Source organism: Temnothorax nylanderi, unplaced genomic scaffold (assembly GCF_030848795.1).
Source record: "Temnothorax nylanderi isolate EJ_2023f unplaced genomic scaffold, tnyl_v1.0 TNYL_tig0040_pilon, whole genome shotgun sequence".
Classification (NCBI taxonomy): Eukaryota; Metazoa; Arthropoda; class Insecta; order Hymenoptera; family Formicidae; genus Temnothorax; species Temnothorax nylanderi.
In genome coordinates, this window is record NW_027249102.1 from 355,566 (window position 1) to 381,528 (window position 25,963).

General features: G+C 41.5%; 1 protein-coding gene and 1 long non-coding RNA gene across 10 annotated transcripts in view; one reads left to right on the top strand and one right to left on the bottom strand.

The window, feature by feature from the left end:
- Positions 1-25,963, bottom strand: part of LOC139771477 (latrophilin Cirl) — a 447,191-nt gene that overhangs the window by 122,454 nt on the left and 298,774 nt on the right. The gene's annotated exons all lie outside the window — the stretch shown is intronic.
- LOC139771476 (uncharacterized) lies at positions 1,441-3,280 on the top strand. The gene is made up of 3 exons (XR_011717914.1): positions 1,441-2,180; positions 2,467-2,637; positions 2,740-3,280. It is a non-coding gene; the product is annotated as an uncharacterized lncRNA (long non-coding RNA).

Genomic DNA, 25,963 nt, shown 5'->3' on the forward strand with positions numbered 1-25,963 from the left:
CATCGTATGAGTTGATTCAGTGATGAGTTGAGACAGTTATTACTAATTTATATTGATTATGCTACTATTAGATAGTTACTAGACAGATTTTTATGGAATATCATAACCTCAATTCTTATTCGCTAATTAATTTACAAATGCTAGTAACGAGATAGTAGCTTTATCAGATTTGCACAACAATGCAGCGCCATCTATCATCGTATCTGATATATAATGACTAGACAGCAGCTAGATCACAAATAAGTCAAATAACTGATTATCTAGTGACAAGCTCTGTCTGACTTAAAAATTTTATTCTAATCTATACTACCTAGTCACTATCTTTCAAATCAGGCCGGCTAGCTCAATTTCCACTCGGGAATGTTTCCGTATACATTCAATGACTCCTCTCTAATGTAAGGTATACTTTCTACAAATGTTCGGTAGCTATAAAAGGTAAACTAAACGCCAAGAAATACGATTTTATATACTAGACAGAAAGCATTTCTCGTTAGTATTTACTGTTATAGAAGATACTCTTGGTATTGAGTTAATCAGAGCCGCACTCGCATTGGCGCGCGCGAAAGTGGCGGTCTAATGTCGTTGAAAGTTTGGACGATGGTAAATCGGCAAACAAGATCGTCGAGAGCTCGGTGAGCCGCGACGAGCTCGGGCAGCGGGCTCGCGCCCGGCGGCGACGAAGTCAAACTGAGTGGCAAATTACAAAGTCCATTTTCAAGTTTCCCGCCTGGCACGGCGTTCAGCTCGAAAATTCGATTTCCGCGACGGGCGAAACTTTGGGGCGCCGCGCCGCGCCGATCGTGCCCGACTTTTTTCTCGCTTTTGACGACCCGTCCGTTATCCGGCGGCCGGCGGCCGGCGGCTCCCGCGCGCGAGATAGTTCTCGCCCCATCGGCCACGTCGAGACCCGGCTGCTCTTCCGGTTTCTGGACTACACCCGGCTCGATTTCCGCCCAGCCGGTTAATGCCCAACTCGGCGTCATAAACGTTTATTTCGGTTGAATTCCAGTCTTTGATCAACGGAAAACGATGATCGATTTTAGATTTTTATTTTGCACAACTAATTTTATATATCTGTACCTTTAAGGTATCTCCAGTTTTTGTCAAAATGGAGTTAATACATTTTTCAATATAACAGGAGCTTAAATTGTGTATGATGGTAAAGCGTCTTATGTCTATTATTACTAGTTCCTAAGATACACTGCAAAACATATCCTCTTTATATATAAAGGACACTTCTATTTTATAACGGAATATACAATGTTAAAACGGATTTCTTTTGTGTCCATTTTATTTAAGCGTGACTGACGCAATTCTTAACGTGACACTTTATTCATATATATTAAAATCCTTTATATAAGTAGGACTGATAGTGATTATTATTAAGACAGACGTTATAACGGATAATGTAAAGGACATGGTCATTGGTTGTGGTTTCCGTCATATATATTTAAAGCGGACAAAAATAACATAACCATGATGGCAGCCTGATCTTCTTTTGTTGCCCGAACAACGGCTCGGCCCGGACGCGTACAAGTAACGCACGGTGGCGGCCATCGGCCCAATCGCGGCGATAGCGCTCGCGATTCGAGTCGGGGTGTCGGTCGCGGTGCGAGGTGGCACACACGACACGATGCGGCCTATCGAGATGGTGTAGTAGTGTAGTGTAGCGCGCGCGCAAGGCGGGCCCCTGCGTGAGCGCGAGAGAAAGAGTGTGTTTTCGTCCTCGCCGTCGTCCTCGCCGTCGTCTTCGTAGTTCGAGAGTAGAGTGCACCTGCGGATCGCGACTCGTCTCCTGCCCTTCGTCGCTCCCGTTGCATCGTTGTTCTACTCTGTCGTCCTCGTCGCCGACGACCGTCTCGACGATCACTGTGCCATCGTCATCGACCTCGTCGTCGCCGTTGTCGTCGCCGCCGCCGCCGTCGTCGTCGTCGTCGTCGTCGTCGTCGTCGTCGTCGTCGTCGTCGTCGTCGTCGTCGTCGTCGTCGTCGTCGTCGTCGGCGGCGGCGGCGGCGGCGGCGGACGTCGCGAGACGCCCGACGTCGTCATCGAGACGGATTTCACCGATTACCCTGGATTACTCGCGACACGACGCCCGCGGATAATAACACAAATGTGTGTTTTTTTGTATTCGCCTTTACATGAACGTGAAACGAGCGAAGAAGCTTGTACGCATGAAGGTAAGTTTTTATTACAAAAGTAAATCATTTATTATACATTATCATCTTTAACCCTTTAAATACGGCTGTCGTCAATAGACGACGGAACGAAAATTTCGCGAAACACGGCTGTCGTCAATAAGAGACTATACTATATTTTTTTGCGTTTGGACAGCCAGTTTTATTAATATATACCAGTAGTTAAAGAGTTAAATGTATATTACATATAGATCTCGTATATTATATTGCGTATATTACATTATTATATTGCGAACAGAAATGAATAAAATTGTACTGGTTCATACAGTTGCAGTAGTGGCGATAGAAAACTTGACTGGCCCAGCATTTAATGAAGTCAACAATCAAGAGCAAGATTCTCAACAGACTGTGCAATCTGCAAGCAATGTAGTAGAGGACAACTACAAAGATATTTAGTTTACCAAGTTTACCAAGAGTAAAGGACTTTTTTCTCGAACAGGTAAAATTTTATATAATAAATTGTTATAACTATTTTTGTTGCTTTATTATATGCTCAAAAATATATATTACCTCTAATTTTTGTTTTGTGTAATTTGTGCAGAAAGTTCCAGCATTTGAAGATCTAATTACACCTTTTCCTGGACCAAAAGTATATTACAATGATACTACAGCCTGGCTTGTAATCAATGAGATTGATCAACTGACGATTTATGTTGCATCTGCGGAAGAGGCAGTCGCTCTGGGATTAGCTGTTTACTACATAAAAGATCTGAGTTATCCATCATCTTTTAGCCAATTGCTTGGTTTAATTGAATCTTTGTGCCTGGGTAATAATAATCAATTTTTGGGCAAGCGAGCTAAAGAAATTCTATCCATGTGTGTTTCATAAATTGTAATGCAGAGTTTTTTCTATTATTATGTTTATATTTGTAGTTTTGTTTTTGGATTTTTGAGCTCATCCTTCCTTTTCTTTTATAGGTATATATTATATGTATAACTATATATGGATAAAGATTATTTTTTAGTTTCTACTTGCTTATTCATACTTTATATATAAATTTTCTAATCACATAATATAATGTTTTATATACATATATGTAATAAGTATATGTGAGTACAATAAAATATTGTCTTTCAGGTAATATGTTCTTCTTCATATCCGGAAAAGAATCTAAAAGGACACCACACAAAACCACGGGAAAAGGCCTTTCGGTCAAATTGTCTCAAACTTCTAAATAAAAGAGGGCATAAAATAAGAATTTTAGCGCAAACAAAAGGTCGAGATGTTGACCCGTTCGGGAGTTATTTAGGGTCAAAGTTCGAAAAAGCTAATTATTTACCCTAAATAACTCCCGAACGGGTCAACATATCGACCTCTGGTTTGCGCCAAAATTTTTCTTATTTTATGCCCTTTTTTATTTACGAGTTTTAGACAATTTAACCGAAAGGCCTTTTCTCATGGTTTTGTGCGGAGTCCTTTCTAAATTTCCGTTTTATTTATAACGGATATATTATTCCGTTTTATTTATAACGGATATATTATCATAGGACAAGGTCCTGTACATATAATTCCGCTTTAATTTCATACTTACATAAAGTGGAAAAAATGTCCATTTTTTCCGTTATAGTTTCGCGGAATTTAGAGTGGATATGTTTTGCAGTGTAAGATACAATGTTTAGAAAAAGTCGTATTAAAAATTTTATTAACAGTTGTACTATTAAACATGTCAATTAAATTTCTTTATTAAAAACTTAATAAATCAAGTTCCTACTTTTATTTTATACCTATCTAAAATATATATATATATATATATCATTTTCCTATTTAAAACTTTAAGCCTTGTTTTCTCTGAATTTATAATAATGGAGATACGCTCCTTTACCTCTCTAAGGTACAGATATTTATTACCTTGAATAGTATATATCTTAAAAATATTATCTCTATTATAAATAAATTTAACATTTTTGTTATATATTATATTGTGTGGGCAGTTGGGATATTTTTGTGTTGCTAATAAAATATCAGAATGCATGTGAGGGATATAACTATATTCTTGCAACTAAATTAACGTTTCGGAATGAAAAAAAAACCCGTGCGCGATACCGTCGCTGAACGATATCGCAAAATCAATTAGTGCGGAAGCACAGGCGTTTTCGATAATGGCAATTATTCGCCGGCGATGGTACCGTAATTTAGCGCGATAGTGTAGCAATTTATCGCGATTAAACCGGCTCGCGTAATTTTTTAGCGGCCGCCGCGTTGCGCGTCGACTCGCGCAGACTTTCTCAGGGTTCAAGACAGTTCTCGTAGCGAAGGTCAGCCGTGTTAATAGAAATAAGACGGGATTAATAAACGCCTTAATGAAACATTCCTCCGGATAGCGAATTAATTGGGAGCGGCAGTTCCCCGGGGCATGAAAGTGACTCACGTAGCGCGCGCGCGCTCGTAAAGCGTTTCGACTTTGGGGCCCCTCGCCAATTTTCTTCGATCAACGTTTATTAAGCCACTCCCACGCAAGTCGTCTCCCCTTTTCGCGTTTCACAAACTGATATTACATTTACATAAACGCGGAAATGTAACGATTACACGAGCGCGAATGTGGTACATCGCTTTGTTGCCGGCAAGTTAATTAATTTTCAATTGGCGTGATGAGTTATTGGTGATCCGTATACACCGACAAATCGCTACGCATATATTTCAAGATGCAATTTTTATCGTGTAGTCGTTAGCACACGATATAAACGTGCCAGACTCCATAGATATTACTCAAAGATTGCAAGATGAAATCTAGAGCATCTAGTATATCAGTATACGCAAATTGATATGCTCGATTAACATCGGTGTCCGCGTGGCCACAATGAAGAGTAACAAGAATTCCATGAGTTGGTGAGAAGGCGTTAAATTTAACACCGGTAGATTTAAGATTATCGGCGTGGCGCAACTATATCCTCGCACCCTTTTCACCGCCTAGAGTCGGGGAATCGGCTTTAACGAGCGCGAGCAGCATCGCTTTCACAGCCGCCCCGCGTTGTGCACGGATGCGCTGCTCTCTCCGCGTGCATGAAAGGTGGTGCCCGTCATCATCGCCCGGTGAGATATGGTCAGTATCCATCAGCGTAGAGTGGATGCGCGTAGTTTTGAATGGCTTTCTAATTACGAAGGGCCCGCGTGTTGCGTGTGAAATATATCCGGCGCGGATTGCGTGTCAAATGACAAAGAAAACACGTCGAACGTCTCTCACGTTCCGTTCAGGGCCCCGCGAAGATAAACGAGTGGCGCGGTGCTTTCGAGATTTACATTCAGGCCGATCGCGTCGATGCCTCGTATCTAATTTCAGATTATCCGAGCCGTTCGAATTTTCGAGCGATATTTATAGCGGTATATGAAATATGCCGGATTTATGGCACTGATAGGAAAGTGGAACATGATGTAGGCGAGGAAAAAAAAACGATTTTAAATTCCGATTTGTCGGTAATATTATTTTTCGATTACGTACGAAATTTCAAGAACCTAGCTGGTTATCTCTAATAGAAAACTTCTAACTAATAATGCTAAAATTGTTCAAATTAACAAAAATCATTCTTTTTCTCTCTGTAATGCACAAAAAATATAATATCGAATAAGACTTGAAAGAAATATCGTAAATAATGTCGAAATCTGTGATGTTCTATATTTATATCTATGTGTAATACTCCTAGAATTGCAGTACAAGAGATTCAAGATACACCAATCTCTCGCGAGGCAACGCACACACTCCGAACGTAAATCGAAGTCGCGATTTCGTGATCTATGTAGATGCCCCTCGTGGATGTCCCGCTTCGCCCTTAACTTATCTCGAATCCGAGAATCGAATAACATCAATCTCCTCTGCGGCTTCGGGGCCCTTCCGCCTCTCTCTCTCGAGAGCTCCGTCGTCCTTGTACCTTGTCGTCGTCGAGTCCCTTTGTCTCCCACGTTCACGCGCGCGGAGTTATAACGCCGAGACGGTCCGTGGAAGTGGCGGGGTGCGGGCTTTTACGCGCGATTTATTGATTTAAGCCCTTCCACCTTTATACCTTGCCCTCGCACATGCCACACCTCACCCCGCTCTTTTCCCCCGGCGTCGCACTTTTCTCGTCGCGTCGCGTCGCACGGCCGTCGCTGTCGGCAAGCCCGAAAAGACGCAGCCCGGAAGGGCAGGACATCTTTGACATCTTTTGTCTATTAAATACTCCTCGACTGAAGTATGGTGGTCACAACCGGCCGGAACAAGAGCACAAAGGGCCTCTGGTTAAGATCATCTCGAGATTCGAACGTCTTCGGTAATCTGGAAGGACTACCAGAGTCCTTCAACTTCGAAGGACCCTGGTTGAAGAAGTCTCTTCGAGTGCTCGTTCGATATCGCTGACGAGAAACAGTGTGGCTTAATTGCGCGGAAAACATCGTGCTGACCCTTCGGTGCGTTGTTTCACCAGGCGAATGAGATCTATATCTACAATTTTACGATAACCATTTATTTACGATTACGAATGTGCGGTTCATCCCAATATTGGAACAACCAGCATTATTAATTATTTTCTCAAAGTTACGACACTTGAAATTTTTAACAACATATTTTTTTAATAATAAAATATTTGTTTTTAACGAAGCTCTTTAATCAAATTCCATTGGTAGCCCGTTTTATTTTTCATATCTCATATTATATTTTCAAATAAAGAAACTTTCGAAAATTCAAGTTACATTACTGAAAGAGTATAACAAATAAAAATTAGGAGCTCCAATTTAGAATTGCGTTAATGTAAACTATTTCTTATTTTTCGCGGTTGTTTATTGATTGACATACGTCGGAAATCGCATCGATTTGCGGAGTATAATGGTGAGCGTGTGCGAGTGCCCTTCGACTAATTGGACGCGTTCTCTTCCATCCTCATCGACGCACGTCAAACGATAATTAATAACCTCACGCTTGTTGGCGTGGACAGTAAACAAACAGCGGTAGTTACGCACCGAGAGATCGGCGAACATTGAGAGGTCGTAGCCTCTTTATGCGAAGCGCGTGTCACCCTCGCGATGTGTATTATACACTGTGCTTCACTCACGCCATTTCTTTCGTATGTGTGTATGAATTTTTTAATCTATATTTCTAATCTATATTTTTAATGTTTTAATTTTTAGCATTATACATATATTTGTAATTATCCGTTAAGTAAACTTTTCGTTATTACAAAAGTGCCAGCTTAATAATTCAAATAAATTCGTAAATTATTCATAAATTAAAAATTATAGTATATTTCTGTATTAAATTATAATAACAATTAAAATGATATTACTATTTACCATAATTTGTTAAAAATGCCCCTTATATAAAATATAATAAATAAAATAAAACTAAATATCTTGTGCATTGCTGATATCTCTGTCTTCGTTTCGAATAATTCGAATAATTTTAACGATTAGGATACCAAGCATAATAGTTGAAGCTAATCTCGAGCGAAAATTGAGAAATACATCAATTCAATAAACCCCGAATTGCGAATTTCCAAAACAGATCTGTCTCTTCTTACTTTTGTTCAGAAAATCGATCGTAAAACATATAAAAGTTAATCTATAGAGAATCATGGTACCGAATCCACTGCGCTCAGTGCAAGGGATCGTTATAGCAATATAATTATCGCGACGCAATTCTTCTTTAAAACAAAAAGAGAAAAAAAACGCAGGCATTTATGTGATGTCCATGCAATCTTCAATAAGCTTTTCCGAGCCTGTCACCGTCGGTGCCATCCTAATAGATCAAAAAGTAGGTTGACGTCGCGTCGTAATGCATTCCAGACGCGCATCGCATCGCAACGTCACGTCCTAAGGGTGGCAATCCGGAAGGAAGTATGTTGACGTATTCCTTCACGGTGATTCGCGAAGCGTCGGCGACGAGAAGGGTCTCTCTCATTTTCCTTTTATTCGTCAAAGCAGCCTTTTACGAACTGATGCCCCAGAAAAGTGGCACGCGGCCGCACTAATGACCCAAAGGGAGACCCGGCCGACCATCCCGCACTCTGCGATGGCCCTTCTCGCAGAGAAAAGACGGCGAGACGGAGGGATGACGCAAAGGGAAAGTGAAAAAAAGCGATTCGCCTTTCCGCGTACTAAACATTCATTAGCGCCGTTCGTACTCTCAACTCTCCCTTCGTCCTCTTCGCAGAGCAGGGCTCTCTTTTCAATGCGAAGGTCCGTCTCTTCTACCTTCTTTCCTACACCTTCTTCCTCTGCTACTTTTCCTTCTCTTTCTCTTAGAGCAGTACAGCTTTTTGCCGTCTTTTCTCACTTGTTCTCTTTCTTCTCTCTCTCTCTCTCTCTCTCTCTCTCTCTCTCTCTCTCTCTCTCTCTCTCTCTCTCTCTCTCTCTCTCTCTCTCTCTCTCTCTCTCTCTCTCTCTCTCTCTCTCTTTCTATTTTGCTGGTCTTATTCTTCTTCATCTCGCTTCATCGCGATGTGTTCGCTTCTTCGTAAGCCGGTCCATTCTTCTTCCTCACTCGCTTGCTCTCCCTCTCTGTGCCATCTCTCTTCCCTCTGTCTCTTTATTCTTCTTGCCGGTTAATCAAACCGGTAGATCTACCTTCCCATCTCTTCCCTTCGTCATCGAGATCTATGAACCGGCGTGTTCGAGCTCACCATTCCAGAGTATACTTCGTAGTTCGTGAAGTTTCGCTCTTAAGATCAAAGACTTGGTTTTGAGAAGGTCGGGCTTTAAACTGTATTTACATCGTGCGAAGTTTGAAAGTGAAATTCACGACCTCTATGCAGCTAGTACCCCATTTTCAGAATTTCGATATAATTAATAAGGAGTCTGTCTCTTCCCTAAAGAGCTTGTGGAATTTTTAACACATTCTAAAGAGAATTCTGGTTAAGTATAAATAAAGGATTCAAAGATATGTGGATGCAAACTACACATTTTTCATATAAGAAAACTAATCATAACTTTTTTTTTATTTTAGTTTCCGATTTGAGTTCAAATACTTTTTGATACATTTTTAAAGCATTATCCAAAATTCTTGAGTAAACAATAGCTTTTTAAACACGATTTCATTTATCGAGATTTAAAGAATTTTCATCCAGAAAATAAAAAATTGCCGGAACTCATTCATTTTGTTATTTTATAAGGTTTTGTAATCGTTAAAACTTTTGAGGAACCGTCTAGAAGTCTGTAGAAACATTATATCATATTTATGCGTCTTCGATTTGTTTTCCCTAACGCGACAAAAAACCATCATCCTTAATTAGGAAGCGTATGGATAAAAAAGCGTTTATACGCGAGAGCGCAACGCTTTCAGGACTCAAGGACGGCAGAGCACTAAGCACTTTCGGTCGGTGACGAAAAGGGGCGACGGAGGGATCCCGTTTGGGCGTTAATTTCCTTTCGACCGTTGCTTTAGTGGCAATTAAACCGGACGATCGTTACCGCGTTTATAGACACCGAGCGATGCTGCCTATGCCTAATAATAATACGCGTCGCGTCCGCCTCGGATCCTTTGAATGGAACTCTCGCGCCAGGATAATTAGAGATAAACCAAATTTATTCGCCGCGACCTAATTATTCGCGGCCGGCTTAATTAATGGCCGGATGTGAATCACGCTTGAATTGTCGAACCTAGTCGATCGTGAGCAAGCATCGTTCTCGTATGATAACGGGAGATTAAAGAGATAACTTTAATAAATTTGACGGGCCATTATTAAATGCTTGATTCGTGACGACGTCTCTGTCATTTTTCATGCAAAATTACACAATATTAATATTAAATCTTTCTCCCTATGGGAATTTTGTTTTGATATATTTTAGACACGCTCTAAATTTAAAATTTAAAATTTCAATTTTTAGTTTGTATTAAATAAATTATATACTTTAAAGATCTAACGCGTAATGCAAAATTTGTTATCGATACGCTTTTGCTTTATTCTTTTTTATTATGCGCATTTTAAACGTCTCGCTATATACCGTAGCGTAACTATTCGAACACAATGTACATATTTCGTGCTCAGCAAATAAATCTACGGACAAACAGCGAAGCAATGAGAAATCTGGAGGAAAGACACGAATCGCGCCATTCGTTTCTCATTCTGGAGCGTTTCAGCGTTTGCCTTTGCAATATAGCGGCTTAAAATGAGGTGCAGCGTAATGCCGACTTGTCATGCGACAGAGAAGCAATTAAAACTAGAACAATCGCGATTCGCTGGCGAATCGATTCGAGACTTGCGCGTAAACGTTATTTATCTCCGAAACATACCGAAAGAATTGGCGCGCGGCAGGATAGACGCAATTAGTGACCATCAGGTATGCGTTTATTTCGCGGATGCTGTACGCGTTGTAGCTCAAAATCGTCGTTTAAATTACGATGGCAAACAGACCGATGGCACACGAAAATAATAACGGTCCAACGGTCCGCGGATAACGAGCGAGATCATGTGTTTCACGCAAATAATCCAGTACGTTAAAACACGTGAAATTTAACATTTCAAACACGCAAAGAGAATCCGTTATACGATGTTACGGCATATTATATCGGTAATGATAAAATTAATGTCATTTAATAAAATGAGTAGGTTGTATTATAAATAAAATAATTCTTTAATTACAATTCTTATCGATATTTTCATTCATTTTTCCCTTATATCAATATCAATTGTCTACAAAACACAATTTTTTCCTGAGTAAATTAAGGTATATCGCGCTATAAGAGGCAATGTAATATCGTTTAAAATACCAACGTTTTAATCACGTATTTAATGAAACACATTAGTTGTTCGTATGCTGTACTTCGATGTTAAAAACTTTAAATATTATATGAGCAAAGTTAACTTTTGTTATAAAAGGATTCCACCAATCGGATTATTGGATCCGAAATCGCAATGAAGTCCTGCAATCGAAAACCCAACGGAAATATCGTTATCTCGCACCTCGTGTTTTCTTTAGTCCTTTTCTCCAGCGCGTTTTTCCTATCCCGACGGTGTTTCCGGTTTTATTCTGCAACTCGTGCACGGACATCTAATCGGAAAGGAGACGACGGGTTCCCGAAAATGGGTTCGTATTTTTTTTCCCGCCCTCGCGAGAGCCAAAGTGCCAAAGATGGAGAGAACGGTATATGCCTATCTAATAGCCGAGGAAGGTTAAACGAGGAGGGAGCCAATCAAGTCAGAACACACACAGTAGATTCGGAAACGAAGCAATTTCTCTTCTAGCCACGTTGCGCACTTTTACTCTCGCGGCCCTTGCCCCTCCTATACGCTCTCTCGGCTTCCGACCAACGTTTCACACTCACGTTCACCACCCCTGTTCGCCCAGTAATCGACGTGCACGGTGGAATTTCTTCGGTCGCGGGCGAGAAAAGGGAATTTTCCTCGAGATAACGACTGGAGTTCTTCGTGAGAAGCACCCTTCGAGGAAGAGAACGAGACAGAGGGAGGGGGGAGAGAAAGAGAGAGAGAGAGAGAGAGAGAGCAAGCGGAGAAACCGGCCAACCGCGGCAAGAAAGCGAGACGCTCGCCATTAGCGCCTCCGTCCACAGCGTATAAAGGAGAGGAGAAACGTGCAACGCGACGGCGGACGGCGGCCATCGTATCGCGCCGAAGGGCGCACGCGAGAATGCGTGAAACGCATCGGGTCGAGGCACGATGATCCCCAGATGCCTTTGTATGGGCCGAGCACGCCACGCGGGACGTATCTTGATTTAGGACCGGGGGATGCGCTTAGCGGCGGATGCGATCGCGACCGTGTGCCTCGAGCGTGCGGAAACGCGACCTGTATAACTTGCAAGAAGAAATAATTTTTCCTTCCGGTGGTTTATCGCTGCCGCGAGACAGATCTACTGGCGTACAATGCTTAATTATATCTAATTTCTTAATTTATCTTAATTTATATAACTGTATTATATACAATTAACTCGTTCGTGTCGAAATTAACGTGAAATGGCGTGAATTTGAACGGAGACTTTCCACTTCCCGAGTAATTAATTTTATATTCTTTCGAGTAATGAATCTAATCGTGAAAAATACACATTGGACTTTGACATGACGCTGAAGAAAATTTTGATCGCACTCAGGCGTGTCTCGTACGAAAAATTCTGTCTACGCCAATGTAGGCTCATTTAGGTACAACTCTTAATTAGTGCCGGCTCGGCACAACGGGAGGCGCAGTTCCGATGACTTACGTGAGGCGCGGGAAAAACGACGTCGGCATCAGACGGCGGAATGCCGGGTTCTCTATGTACGACAGTAAAAGTTTCGTGTGTGCGTCATAACCGTGTAACGTATATTATATCTGTCTTCACATCGCACCTGTCAAGGCGAGCTGAGATACCTGCGGACGAGAGCGATATACCGTTCATTAGGAAACGGAGCCGCCGCTCGCCGCTCAAAACTTTTCAGTCTTTTCCTCTTCCAATCCTTCCCATTAATTATTATCCCTTCAGAAAAATTATGTTTCTTATTATATTTCATTTCATGATAATAAATTAGCAAATTATTGCGTGACTTGTATAACGAACCACAAGATTAATAAGAGACATAAGTGTGAAAAAAAGTTATATATCAGTTTGCGGAATCGCTACTGGGCTCTGTCTGCAAAAGTCGCTCGCTTTTACATCGCGGTGCGCCACGATCGATCTATCGGACCTATGAAATTTCCGTGAAATCCCGGGCGTAGAATTTTCCGCGTAACTTTTACGCGGCCTGATTGGCGTTGGCCAATATTCGATGGGGAAAGAGTGGCTGCATTCTCGACGACCGCCGTTGGAGCCGCGGCTTCCGAAAACTTTCTCGTCGCGTCCGATAAAAAGTTCGAACCGCGAAGTGACGAGAGGAAGGGGAGGGGGAGGGGGAATTTCCTATGAAATCTGATTCCGGCCGGCCATTATTGCGAATTTGCGCAAATGAAGGAAGCGCAACGTGTGGTGTCGTGTACTAACCATTTACGTTTAACGACTCCTGCGACCGTTTCGCGGCACCGGATTGTACGTTGTATATCAAAGGCGTATACGCTGGCGCGCGAGCAATATTGCAACTTTTATTACCTACTATTACGTATTACCTACTGTCGTAGTAAATTACTCCGGATAGCGGTATGAGCAACGCCGCGAATTTCAGCGGGAGGTCGTAATTGAATTGGTCAGTACGGAATCAACACGAGACTCTATAATTTGCGAAAACTGAAATAGCCAGAGAATTAGAATGTGCTTCAAAAAAGATATATTCTACGCGCTGTAACAATATAAATCTATATAGAACGCGCCTGCTTAATACTATATGCTACGATAAGAAAATACTGAATAATTTGGGAGTAGTTCTTATTTAGCCTGACCTAATGTCGTAAATTACTCCGGATGGCAGTATGAGCATGCAACGCCACGAATTTCAGTGACAAGTCATATAATTGAATTAGTCCGTACGAAATCAAGTACGAGAATTTATAATTTGTGAAAATTGAAATAGCTAGAGAATTAGAATGTGCTTCGAGAAAGACCTATATTTTATACTGTAACAATAGAAATGCATATAAAACGCGCTTACTTAATAAAGAAAATACTGAATAATTTGAGAGTATTTTTTCAGCCTGGTATTTCTGACTGACTTCTATAGCAATGCGATTTATATAATTGTAGTTAATTTTTTAACGCGTAGATAATGTTTGAATAATAACGTCAATACTATTTATGCTTTTTAATGTGAAACGCGCATTCTTCCATAATACATTTCTCTGGAAATTATTCCTCCAGGATATATTATTGTCGTTACAAAAATAATTTCGAGCTGTTTTCGTTAGTAAAAAGATTTCCCTGCGAAATTATTTCTGTTAAAAATTGTTTTTCTTGATATTATTTCTCGATCGTAAAATATATTCGTATAGATACTGATGATGTGCTCGCGGGCAATACTCATTGGTATAGCTCCTAAAAATAGCAGTCGATGTAATCGATATCCTGGCAAAGTCTGTCGGCGATTTTAATTTAGCTGCGGTATGTTAAAAATATCACTGTGGAAACTATCGCAAATAGAATATTCGCGCAATCCAGAAAATCAACGATACTGATTCAATCTCATTTCCGTTTATCAATTAAACGTAGCTTAAATTAGTTTCATCGCATTACCGCAGTTTTTAAAGAACGATTAATCGCGTATTTTTTCTATAATTAACCGCAAAATTAATTTCAACGTTTTCAATAAGATATCCCCCGACATAATCGCGTATAGCGCAAAGCATGCGCGCAAATTCGCTCGCCGGGACCGCAAATTGCCGCTACGACGTTGAAGATTTATGCTTTAATAATTATTGTGACATCGGCGCTCGCGTGTGTAAAGCCAATCAATGCAGGTGTGCGTGTGAGTACGTGTGGTGTGTTGTGCCAGGCTGTACGCGGACGTGCGGATGGACGAGAGCGACGGACAGGTAACCGCAGTATGTGTGTGTGTGTGTGTGTGTGTGTGTGTGTGTGTGTGTGCGAGGAGAGCGAGGAAGCCCCCCCGGTCCCCTCCCCCCTCTCACCCCCGATGGATATGTGCGAGGAGGGTCCTCGGGGCCCTCCTTAGAAGGGGGGCATCCCCACCGTTCAAGATGGCCACCTCGCATTCCTCCATCGGTCTGGACATGACCGCACCGCCTCGCGCGAGATCAACCACCGTTCTAAGTTCAGGATTTACGCCGCTTCGAGTTACGCGAACGTATATAGGATTGACCGACCGGCTCGCCAGATAAGCCGTAAACAGACTCTGCGTACTTTTGACTTTTAACAAACTCACGCATGAACAGGAACACCGCTATTCGTGTAAACGTTTATATGCGCGCGATTATTTCGTCACGTTCGTAGAAAGGCATTTACGTTGTTTCGTATTACATATTTTCTTTGATGCACAGGTGCAGGCCGCTTCTGAAAGATTTGATCGCGCGCGCTAAATCTGAAATCAGGCACGGTCTTACAATTATACATTAATTAATAACAAATAAACGGATAAAAAGAGTATTATAAGTAAAAAAACAAAAATATTGAACATCTTTTTTTTTATTTTGTGAACGATATTCAAAGTTTCTCTATCTTCCTAAAGCCGTAATCACACTACGGGTTGCGGGTTCGGTTACGGGTTGAGGTTACGATTGAGTGTTGGAAACCAACCAATCAGAACGAAGCAGTCCACCGGCTAGGTTGCAGGTTACAATTTAGACGTGAGCCTATTTGATCAATTTGCAACTGTTATAACCGTAACGCCAACAGCAACCGAGCCCGTAACCCGTAGTGTGATTACGGCTTAAGAAGACACTCTACATATAATACCAATGAAGTATTTTTATTTCTGCCACCTCAATATATTCAACAGACACTTGAATGAATTGTGAGAAACTCGTTGTGCGCCGGACTTTCCGTAAGTACTCCGGAACGATGCGATCGCAGCTGGGACTTTTCCCGCGCGCGCGCGCGCGCGCGCGGCGGGTCTGGCAATATCATTAGCAAGTGAAAGAAGTAAATCGTTTAAGGTCCGTCGCGCCGGTTTCGTTTATGGACGCGCGGAGAAGACGCGGGCGGGCGTGCGCGCGGAAGAGACGGCGCGAAGACTCGCGTAAAATTAGACTTTCAAACGGCGCTCGGAACTTCGTGTGAGAGGGAGGGAGGGAGGGAAGGAGAGAGTAGCCTCGGGTCAGGAACCGATCTGTTTCGATCACCGGCGTCCCCGTGAAATATACGTGCAAGCACCGCCGGCGTATTTTTATCCGGATCGTGAAACTTCTTTACGCGACTTCGCCCGAGGGAAACCCATCGGTGAAACTGCCGGCAAATTCGCCGTGAAACCTTTTTCTCCCGACCGACCGAATTAAGAAAGGAGTGTGTCCTTTCGGAAATCCACAGGATTTTCGGAATCTTATCGAAGAAAATTCGAATAAACCGCGTTTTTTTTTTCTCTGTAAAGCTTGTCGAGCTAAGAGTGGTTAAAGTTTAATTGGACTTTTATGTTTACACTACTTGAGTTTACACTATATATTTCGCATTGATCATATTTCGGATATAAAAAGGGCGATCCATTAAATGCAGGATCAAATAAAGTCAACGCGTAGAAAAATGTATTTTTCTATCTCGGGTTCTCAAGACGAGGAACGAATACCGCGCACTGTTTTGCACCTTTATATTAATTTCAATAAGTTATCCCGACACACAAGACGTATCGATATTTTTCTAACGTTTATCGTTGCCGCGCATTAGGTATTGAAAAATTCGGATGACTGTAACGCGAAAGCGACGATGATAATTCCTCATAATGGTTATTCGACGGAACTTCTCTAAGGAACATTTCGTAGTCTGTATGCGAGAACGAGGAGATTTGCATCGCGCGTTCGCCGAATGGCTGCTTTTAGTATCTCGTTGAACGAACGAGCATACTGCAGCGCGCCCCAAAATTATCCTCGCTAATTGCAACGAGGAAGCGCGTTAGACGTGTTCCGTTATCAGCATCGTTGAAAGTGTCGTCGCGGCGCTGCTCTGTGTCGATTATTCACATCTCACGCAAATATACTTGGAAATATCAACGCATACTATTTACCATACAATTAATTTTTTAAAGAATCAATTTTACTGCCATAGTCCTATATAATTCTGTTTAATTTTTGAAATATCTACGCAGGAAAATATACATTTCCAAACTTAGGAAAGGCGTTGTTAATTAACATTTGATGTTTCTAATTATATTCTTACACTCAGGTATAAAAGAAAGCTGCATCGTAATCATATGTAATGTATCGATGCATCAGGAATGTCGGAATAATTCATAGCGGTTAGCGTATCGTCAAGAAGCGATTCGAACTATTGACGTGTCTGAGCAAAATATCGAATAGCATCGATACTTTCGAGCGTTTCTAATTCGACGTCACTCGCTGCCACCAGGATGCCTGCGTATTTCAAACGCGAATATTATTCCCGGGGCATGGCGGAATATCGGTAAACCACTTCTCCACCTTACGTCTCGCAAGGAAGGCAAGTTTCCGCGTGAAACGTTACGCGCGAGACAGTGGAGCCGTTCCTTCCCGACAGAAAGAAAAATATTTCATTCTTTTGTCAATCAGTTCTTGCCTCGCGAATATACTTCACGGGTAGCTTGATCATGTGTATTCTTCGAGATCGAGATGAATGAACGACGTAGAACCGATCATTTATAATGCCATAGAGTCTGTTATTCAATGTTGCCGGATAAACCCACACTAAACCAACGTAACTCACGTGATGTGACAATATTTAATTTATTAATAAAAAATTAAATCTGCTTTCTTGTATAACTAACAATACTAAAAATAAAAGAAAGAAGGTAACGCCAAAGCTGCAAGTCTAATGTTTATCAGATTAAAAAGCTCTTGATTGACGATATTGATTTAAAGTTCGTGATTTTGTTTACAAACGAATTAAGAAAAAGAAAAAGTTCTATTTAATGACAGTATAGGATATTCTGTTATATAGAAACAAAGCATAACATTTTCGATACTGTTGTACTGTGAACACTTCGAATCAAACTTTAATATCTTGACTCGGGTAATGGAAAAGTGACGCATATACTTTTTACATGTGTAAAAAAAAAAAATCTTATACCCGATGGAAATAGAGAAATCCTAGCAAACATCGAGGCCAACATTTCCAATATTTTCCAGAGTCAATTTTAAATATTTTAATGCTCCCTTTAACAAAGAACAGCTCTTATCCGAAAATTTCAATTTTCGAGTTACGCGGCTCCCTCTCCCGGACTTTACGACTCGATATCCCTCGCACGAAATATTTGAGGTGCCGCGGATATTTGGATAATAAAGATTCTGAGTTACGTCGGCATCTTCGAACCTGCACCGCCCGCCAATCATCGCTCTTAACGATCCACCATTTGCATTACGTACCGTAGACGCGTATGTTACACGCGCTGCCATTAGACGCACGTGGGACCGACGCGAGTGGAACTGAGATAGAGAGGCAGTAGAACGGAGTTTATTACCACATACTATAATATAAGTGGCTGCATGTGTCGCAAGAATATAAAGAAAGGGGTCGACAAACAGAAATGGACACGGTATAAAGTAAGGGAGGAAATAACAAATAGCAATAGAAATAAATATATTACCAAATATAGAAAAATATATTACTAAAAAAAGTAATAATGGGAAGTATGTAAAGTAATAATGAGAAAATTATAACAAATGCAACCGTACAAACGTTTTCAACGGAAAATACAAAGGATATAAAGCCGAATTTCGTATTGCTCATCGCGAAAACGCTTCTCGTCCCCCATTGCCGACGCGATATCGAATAAAAGGCTATAATTCACCCATCTAACTAAGTACGGTTCAATAATGAATTCTCTCATTACAGATTCATATCTCTTGTCAATTACACGTAATCCACATATCTCTCGCGCGGCGTCCCGCCGCGCCTTCGCTTTTGCCGCCCCACGGATTTATTCACGCTCCAGTCGTTGCGCAAACATACAGTATCGGACGAGTATCCCGCGCCCTTCTCGACGCTATATTGTATGTATCCGGTCGGCGCATATATCTGCCGGTTGCACAACACCCGCAACCTGTGTGATGGCTATAGGATTATGCTCTGACCCCCCCCCCCCCCGCCGTCACAGTCACCCCCCACGACTCCGTTCGCCACGCTAATGCGTCCGATTGAATATTCGAGGGTGCGGCGACGGAGAAGGAATCCCCCACCTCGTATATTCGGGACGTCGACAAGGGTCCCAGGGCGTTAAGGCAGAGGACTCTGCCGAGGAGCAGCGATCCTGCGCGTTTCTCGAGCGGTCCATTTTAAATGCACGGCAGTCGTTGCAGGCGCCACACAGCAATGAGGGGAGAAATGATGGTCGGGGGGAGGAGAGAGAGAGAGAGGATACACGCAGAAAATTTTTCTCGAATAATGTAGAATACTCATAATAAAATTTACTAGATTTGCTCGGCACCGGTAGGATATACGCGTATTCAACCGGAAATTAATATATGACAATAGAAAAGTAATAGTTTGATCAGATACATCTTGTAACCTAAAGGTAAATAAGTTTGCCATACTAACAAGGAAATATGAGAAAAGTAAAAAAAGTCCCATACTAATATGTGTATATTCGACGTTGTAGCTTGAATTGCCAACTTCACAGATGTCTTGGATTGCGTGTTGTTTCTTAAGACAGTATAGGAAAAATATAATCCAGGGTGGTACCTAATGTGAACTGCATAGAAATATTCGTTGCGTATCTGGCAATAGTCTATGTTCTTCATAGAAATGCGATAGTAAACACGATCGTGGACGACGGAAGGCGCGCGGCGCGAGCGGCAACGCGGGCTCGCGCGGCGAGAGGGTTCGGCTTGCGCGGTGAGAGGGTTTGGCTCGCGCCCGCTACGCGGCGCATCGCCGGTATATTCTCGCGTGATTAAAATTCAACATCGACCCTTATATCTAGGGCAGCTCGGCAAGGTTTCTACAGCGTTCTGAAGTTCGCTCGTTTCGGACAGCTGACCGCCACAGCCTATAACGGCAACTTATGTTTTTGTTTTTGCCATGACTGCAACAGACGTCTCGTTTGTTGTCCATCAGCCATATTCGGGATAAAATATATTATAATCGGATTTTCTGTACGTGCATTTCTACATGTAGTAAAACGCGCTCTAAAGTCCCATACTTGATGGAAATATTTACTTCTACGTATAGTTTTATTCTTTGCTCTCTAAAATTTCCTATACTTTCTTGAAATCTTTTGCATATTATGACTATATCCTAGCCGTGCAAGATTAGTATGGTATTTACTTTGTTCGTGTATACTTATATATTCGAGAAAAATTTTCTGCGTGTAGGAGTGGAGGATAGTAGTCATGCCGCTCGGATTATCGTTTATTGGTGTACTCTACGGGGTACACTCTCATCTCTCCCTGCGATCTAGGCGCGTATAGATATATCTGGGGCCATACAGCGTATACGTTCTACGTGGTTAAGCACACGTGCCCCCGATATTCGAGAGATCCCGATACCCCAATCCCTCCCCCTTCCTCGTCCCCTTCAGCGTTCTACCAACGGTGCACCAGACCAGAGCAAACATTCTAACGCGAAATTGGTTTTTGAAAATATTGAATGGTTAGTCGCCACGGTGGCGGAACGGGGGAGGGTGGATGAGCATGTTTTTCTACGCAAGCACCGTAAGAGCGCGAACAGATTTCGGGAGGGTGATCTTTTTGCTGTGAAAAAAAAATGGGGAGGGTTTCCCGGTGCGATGTCGCACGTATGCCGTACGTGGAAAATGCCCGATAACACAAGCGAAATCGGCGCGGTGATCGATATTACGGGTCGCCGGGTATGCCCTATCGCGTTTTGTTCTTGTAAGGTGCTGCCGCGTAAATCCCACCCACCTAGCCCCATCTCTCTTCGCCCGCCAAGTAATAATCGGATTTCGCGTACAAGGCGAATTCGCGGCGTTGCCTATCGTCGGCGAAATTTGGAGGGCGAGTTCGCTATATGAACCTAAAACATCCTTTTGGTATATGGGTTTTTCTAATAACAAGGACTAGCGAAGACACGATAAGAAAGAGAAAAGAAGTAGAGGGAAGGATAAACACTGGCGTTAATTTATTCATCCCTTATGTAATTTGTATCCCAAAATTACATATAATATATATAGAGAAAAAATATCTATAGTACGGATTGTAATGATAGAGAAGCAAAAGTAAATTTTGTTGCATTTAATGTAATAAATGTAATAGTTACTGAGGATCTGCAATAGTTTTGAGATCATCGTAAAAATGTAGCTCTTATCCTTAAAATTTGAGAAACAGCATTGAAAAATATTAAATTAAATCGTGAATTTTGCATATCAAGTATAACATAAATGCCTTGTTTAATATATTAGTACTAATTGAATTTTCACAAAACTTAGATTTTCAATGATAAAACTTAATTGCAAGTACGATACGACATGAATTTACACCACGAAGAATTTACGTACATAAACATATTTCGGCTCGTCATTAATTAGAAAGCGTAGTTTCGAGCGTGTAGAATTATTTTAATGTAATTTCGCGCGTCGAAAGATACAGCTGGGATTTGGAGGATTCTGGGTGCGGAAAGTCGCGGTGTAAAATCGATCGCGGCAAAATTCGAGTCCGGGGTTGGCTCTCCGATGGTATCTCTCCGTGAAACGCGGTGATTTATGGGCGTATTGTGTATCTAGTATGGAAATTTTTTTCGAGGCGAGAAAAGCGGAGCGCCAGGGGTGTATATCACTGGCGAGAGTTGCCGGGCGTGCTAAATGACGCCAGCAAGCTAGCGGCGCGGATGACGAGCGCAAGAAATGCCGTCGATAAAATTTTTATAAGCTCAGCCAGTTATAATCCAGCCTGAAAAAAATGCATTGGGCAAATTAAATGCAACCGTGTGATTTTTCTGATTTAGTAAAATGGCTGACGTAGAAGTTATCACGTTGACATTAATATCGAATTATAAAAAAAACGATATCTTCGAATGATGTGAAGAATAAGAAATTAAATCCGCGAGCATTCCTGCAAATTAATTCGGTAAATCGCGAAAAACGCGAAAAACAATATTTTTAGCATTATTGATTCGATAATATAATCTCTCGTTTAATTCGTAGAACTTACATGGTTACTCGTGCGAATAAAGATCAATCCGCTTAAATAATAATAGATTTTGCCCGGCGGAAACTGAAGATCGATCGACGTCGTCGACATCTCGTAATTTCCTAGACACTTGATCGACAAACTACCTACTTTTTCCGAGCGTTTCTTCTAACTGCGATCGCGCTAGCGGAAAGAGGAAAAGAAGACGACGGATTTCGACATTTCTTACCGCGTAAATTCCTCGCGAACCGGTTGAGGATCCCAGGATTTATATATCGCATAGAGGGAGGCGTCCCGCCGTGGAAGAACGCGAGTAAGAAAACGCAGAAGCGCCAAAGCGGGAGCTGAGTGTCGTACAATTCCTCGCACTATCGTCGCAATGTAACTTTCTTCTTTTTCTTAATACATAATGTTTTCAGATTTTAAAAAATTAAACGTCAAATTTTATAATTTTCATTAAACTTGATCAAAATGATTGTATAATATCCTATTAACGCATGTAACTCGCGTATTTTGTCATATGAAAAATTGAACGCGGATGAACCTGTCTTTTTCCAGGAATTGAGAGAATAAAATAAATATATTTAATTAAATATGCACACAGAAAAATATCATTCTACAGCCGAGGAAAGCAATTATTTATTTTATTTGATTTGTTTTAAGTAATAGTTTTCAGTAATAAAAGATATATAGGTACTTGGCACAAGTCTTAGGAAAGCTCATCATTTTGTGCTCAAAACAAGAATTTATTCTTCTGTCAAGAGTATTATATACTTAAGTATATGCTTCATCTCTTCCATAGACTCTATATAGTAAGTAAACCGAATTCTTGTATTAATTAAATATTATTCTTGTTTGAAGTACCAGACTTGCTAAGATCTAGAATGTTTTGAGTAAATGTGATGCTTGTGATGACTTTACGGTAGATTTGCGGATATATAAACTTGTCTCAATACCTAAAACAAGTAATATTTACTTGCAGGTAGTATGTACTTTTCTGTGTGTGTAGTCCTCATAAAAAAGGACAATAAACGGTCTATAGCTTGTCTATAAATTCGCTGGGGTGACCGCAAATTATTTCGTCTCTCGAAATCCTTTGAATTCCTGGTACTATAGGCACCGATTGAGCACCGACCTAGATTTAATTCGATCGTGTCGTCATTACGCGCGTAACACAGTGGCCGTTACACTTAATAATGCCATACGGAGATATCCGGGAGCCTCACGACCGATCGGGATCCCTTACACACGACGTGTTCTCACAAAGGGGTATTCGATCATCTCGCATCTCACCAGAAGGCACCTCCCGGACAGCCGAGAGCAGGTTGATTCCTGATCGTCGCGCGGCCGTATCGGCCAGGCCGATAGATCGGGCCGGTCGATCGATCGATCGCTCGGTCGGTCGGCGCAGCGCGGCGGACGGACGGGCGGATGGGGGCCTCGATCCCAAGCTGTAATCTTACGCGCGATGCCGAAGGGAGAGGAGAGGGGGATGCGTAATTCACACCCCCGCGGCTGCGGGGCGAGGGCACGGGAGAGTGGCCGAAAGAGGAATATCAAGCCGGTGGTGTGGAAGACCGCAGGGACGCACAACGAGCTTCATGAGACCTTAGAGTTAGGTTCACGTTTGACACTTGCTGCATACGACATTTCTAGCTGACGCTTCTTGCGTTAGTTTTTTCCTATTTTCGAATAATTTCTCTCTCTCTCTGTGTGTGTGTGTGTGTGTGTGGTGTGTGTGTGTGTGTGTGTGTGTGTATATGTGTGTGTCTTCAGTATTTGTACTGTAGTACGCGAAGTTAGATTTACATGATATGTTTATCACATTTTATAACATTTTTATCATGCAGACGAACAAAACCCCTCTCAGATAACGCATGGTAATGAGAAAGCTAGTGGGAAAAATGCCAAATAAAAATATCATGTAAGGAACACCAAATGTAAATCTAATATATTAGTATAATAGCATTATATGAATTATGTGGCATAATACATGTAGGTATTTGAATATAAATTACTAAAAAATTCCTGGCGACTTGTGAATACATTGAAAAAATCGAAATAAAAAATACACTAAAAAAATATAAATATTCGAAATATACGTACACAGATATAATATATGTGTCTTTGTGTATAATGTGCGCATTTTCATTCAATTTAATTTAATTTGAGTACTTCAGATAAAAAAAAAGAATTAAATCATGACTGATGACTATGTAAATAAATTTTGAAAATAAGCTTAGTTTCAGAATCATATATATATCATCAATAATTGTTTCAAAATAATGAGCTTATAAGTATATTCAGTTAATATATAGCAGATAGCAGGTCTATACCAACAACATTATTAATCACTTTTCCATAACGCTCTGATGCGATTGAACAATAATCAATTGCAATTTCGTATTTAATTCAATAACTGCAACAATGATTGTGTGCGTATAATATTTTGTTAAATATATGTTTGTTTAAATAATTAAACACGAGCTCCAACTAATATCATCAAAATGTAATTGACCTGATTTGCGGCCGATACGTAGTTATCCGTGACGTTATTTTAACATCGAGATAAGCGCCAAGCCTGTAATAGTTTGTAATCGCCAATAATATCGTAACGCGAAAAACGCCAATGGCAAAATTGACTCAATGCGAATGCCAACAAATCTCCTTTCACGCACCGTCGAATGTCGAAAACCACTTTAAACTACGTGCTACCAGTTTCTCCTGATATACACCAGCGATCTTCGTTCAGTTCAGGGCCTGTGAGTCCCTTGACGTCGCGCGGCGGCCGGTGGATGATCCAGGCCTGGAAGAGACAGGAAGGAGAGAGAGTCGAGGTGAAAGGAGAACGGCGGAGGAGAAAGAGCCAGGGGAGACGAGGAGAAGATCGCGAGATGTGAGGTGAGAGAAAGGGAAAAAGAGATGGAGGAAAAGGAGGAAGGGCTCTAGTCGGAGGGAGAGAGAGATGAAATGGGGTTTACTTTGGTTTAGGCGATGGCCTGTAGTGACCTCGAGCTCGACTCGAAGAGGAGAGAGAAAGAGAGAGAGAGAGAGAGAGAGAGAGAGAGAGAGAGAGAGAGAGAGAGAGAGAGAGAGAGAGAGAGAGAGAGAGAGAGAGAGAGAGAGAGAGAGAGAGAGAGAGAGAGAGAGAGAGAGACCGAGTGATCGAGAGTGAGAGGGAGAGAAGCCTGCTCAGCCGAGAAACCGGTTCCCATCCTTCTCGCAGACTGCGGCGGCTGCTGCACCTCGGAGACATTGCACTTAGCGTCCTCCGAGGGGCACCGTTTGGGCCCGTCCGGCGGGGCTTTTAGCGATACGACCTTGCACTTTTTGACAGCCAATCTGGCCCTCAAAACGCTTCGCTGCCGGTATATGCCGCGAACATCGTTGAATTCATAAACGCGCAACGAAAAGTTCAGTTTTAATAATAAAGAAAATATGACTCTTTCCAACTTTCTAGCCTGAAATTCTAGACTTTTTGCAATTTCAAACAAATGCCAATATTCCTTCCAATACATCTTATTCATATTGCTTTATATAAGGTTTTATATGATTTATTTAAATTCAATGCGTTATGTTTCGTTCTCTATTTACCTGCAATAATCGATATACGTTATTTATTTTTAGCTTATGATAGATTTCTCTATTTTCTTATTCTCATTTTCTTCCATTATCTTTGAGAGCAGACTCGTCTGAGGATATATCCTAACCATACAAATTCACTTTTTAACGCTCTGTAGACCCTAGAACAACAGTCTCGGTTATTTAATCACGATTTTTATCTCTGCATACCGAGAAACGCAGAATGATTAAGTACCAGAATTTCCGCCTCGTGCGCTTGCAGGGTCTAATTAAATGTGCATTTAACATGAAAGCGGTTGTCCTCGGGAAACCTGATATCGACGTACTTGTAGACTCTCTACAATGTGACATCCTAGATTGTCGCTTCGCGAGAAACCGGATTAAAGCGACCAGCCTTAAGCAAACAATAACAAACTGTAACAATGCTCATCAACGTTGGTACAAGCAGGCAAATTTCTTTCTTCTTGAATCAGAAGCAATACGATTCTATTGTGACTAATCGATTGCTCCGCGAAATGATAAATGTTAAATAAACGCGTAAACGCGTTCGTAACGTGGAAACTGTAAACGAGGGGAGAGATCGCGCGGAGAGCGAATTGATATTTAAATTAGCGATCGACGCGCAACGTCGACGCGATGATTT